The 2,549-nt window shown below is 42.4% G+C and overlaps 1 non-coding gene across 1 annotated transcript; it reads right to left on the bottom strand.

Moving 5' to 3' along the window:
- Nucleotides 1-712: 712 nt before the first annotated feature.
- On the bottom strand, nt 713-820 carry LOC148563939 (small nucleolar RNA R71). The gene has a single exon (XR_015884517.1). It is a non-coding gene; the product is annotated as a small nucleolar RNA R71 (small nucleolar RNA).
- Between the last annotated feature and the right edge of the window lie 1,729 nt (nt 821-2,549).

Genomic DNA, 2,549 nt, shown 5'->3' with positions numbered 1-2,549 from the left:
TATTTAAGGACTAACACTCCTCCATTATCAATAATTAGAATTTTATCTCTCTTGATAAGTTCAAATTCTTCTACCTCCTCCTTCTATTCTTCTTTTCCTCTGACACCTCAAGGAATCTCTATACTGTGACATAGAGAATTCCATACTTTCTTGTTCTCTTCTCTTTCATATGAGCACGAGCAAAGACAAAGGCATTCTTGTTGAGGCTGACCCTGAACCTGAAAGGACCTTGAAGCGAAAGCTAAGAGAAGCTAAGGCACAACTCTCTAAAGAGGACCTAACAGAAATCTTCAAACTAGAAGAAGATATGGCAGCCGAAAACAACAACAATGCCAACAATGCAAGGAAGGTGCTTGGAGACTTTACTGCACCTACTCCCGACTTCTATGGGAGAAGCATATCAATCCCTGCCATTGGAGCAAACAACTTTGAGCTTAAGCCTCAATTAGTTTCTCTGATGCAACAGAACTGCAAGTTTCATGGACTTCTATTAGAAGATCCTCATTAGTTTTTAGCTGAATTCTTGCAAATCTGTGACACTGTCAAGACCAATGGAGTTGACCCTGAGGTCTATAGACTTATGCTATTCCCTTTTGCTGTAAGAGACAGAGCTAGGATATGGTTGGATTCACAACCTAAGGAAAGCCTGAACTCTTGGGAAAAGCTAGTCAATGCCTTCTTGGCAAAGTTCTTTCCACCTCAAAAATTGAGTAAGCTTAGAGTGGAAGTCAAAACCTTCAGACAGAAGGAAGGTGAATCCCTCTATGAAGCTTGGGAAAGATACAAACAATTGATCAGAAAGTGTCCTTCTGACATGCTTTTTGAATGGAGCATCATAGGTATCTTCTATGATGGTTTGTCTAAACTGTCCAAGATGTCATTGGACAGCTCTGCTGGAGGATCTCTTCATCTGAAGAAGACGCCTGCAGAAGCTCAGGAACTCATTGAAATGGTTGCAAATAACCAATTCATGTACACTTCTAAGAGGAATCCTGTGAATAATGGGACAAGTCAGAAGAAAGGAGTTCTTAAGATTGATACTCTGAATACCATATTGGCTCAGAACAAAATATTGACTCAGCAAGTCAATATGATTTCTCAAAGTCTGTCTGGAATGCAAACTGCACCAGGTAGTACTAAGGACGCTTCATCTGAAGAAGAAGCCTATGATCTTGAGAACCCATCAATGGAAGAGGTGAATTACATGGGTGAACCCTATGGAAATACCTACAATCCTTCATGGAGAAACCATCCAAATCTCTCATGGAAGGACCAACAGAAGCCTCAACAAGGCTTCAACAACAACAATGGTGGAAGAAATAGGTTTAGCAATGGCAAGCCTTTTCCATCATCTTCTCAGCAGCAGACAGAGAACTCTAAGCAGAACCACTCTGACTTAGCAACCATGGTCTCTGATCTAATTAAAACCACTCAGAGTTTCATGACTGAAACAAGGTCCTCCATTAGAAATTTAGAGGCACAAATGGGTCAGCTGAGCAAGAAAATTACTGAACTCCCTCATAGTACTCTTCCAAGCAATACAGAAGAGAACCCAAAAGGAGAGTGCAAGGCCATAAACACAATCAACATGGCCAAATTTGGAGAGGAGGAAGAGACAGTGATCGCCACTGAGGAAGACTTCAATGGACGTCCACTGGCCTCCAATGAGTTCCCTAATGAGGAACCATGGGAATCTGAGGCTCATAATGAGATCATAGAGATTCCATTGGATTTACTTCTGCCATTCATGAGCTCTGAAGAGTATTCTTCCTCTGAAGAGGATGAAAATGTTATTGAAGAGCAAGTTGCTAAGTACCGTGGAACAATCATGAAGCTAAATGACAAGTTATTTGGTAATGAGACTTGGGAGGATGAACCCCCTTTGCTCACCAAAGAACTGGATGACTTGACTAGGCAGAGACTACCTCAAAAGAGACAGGATCCTGGGAAGTTCTCAATACCTTGTACCATAGGCACCATGACCTTTGAGAAGGCTTTGTGTGACCTAGGGTCAAGTGTAAACCTCATGCCTCTCTCTGTAATGGAGAAGCTAGGGATCCTTGAGGTACAAGCTGCAAGAATCTCACTAGAGATGGCAGACAATTCAAGAAAACAAGCTTATGGACTTGTAGAGGATGTCTTGGTAAAGGTTGGAGACCACTACATCCCTGTTGATTTCATAGTCCTAGAGACTGGGAAGTGCATGGATGAATCTATCATCCTTGGCAGACCCTTCCTAGCCACAGCAAAAGCTGTGATTGATGTTGACAGAGGAGAATTGATCATTCAAGTGAATGAAGACTGCCTTGTGTTTAAAGCTCAAGGATATCCCTCTGTAACCATGGAGAGGAAGCATGAAGAGCTTCTCTCAATACAGAGTCAAACAGAGCCCCCACAGTCAAACTCTAAGTTTGGTGTTGGGAGGCCACAACCAAACTCTAAGTTTGGTGTTGAACCCCCACATTCAAACTCTAAGTTTGGTGTTGGGAGGTTCCAACATTGCTCTGAACATCTGTGAGGCTCCATGAGAGCCCGCTATCAAGCTACTG

The sequence above is a fragment of the Arachis ipaensis genome, chromosome B5, assembly GCF_059453495.1.
Source record: "Arachis ipaensis isolate K30076 ecotype BB chromosome B5, ASM5945349v1, whole genome shotgun sequence".
In the NCBI taxonomy this organism is placed as follows: domain Eukaryota; kingdom Viridiplantae; phylum Streptophyta; class Magnoliopsida; order Fabales; family Fabaceae; genus Arachis; species Arachis ipaensis.
The sequence above is the reverse complement of the archived record's forward strand: the minus strand, read 5'-3'. Positions and strand labels throughout refer to the sequence as shown.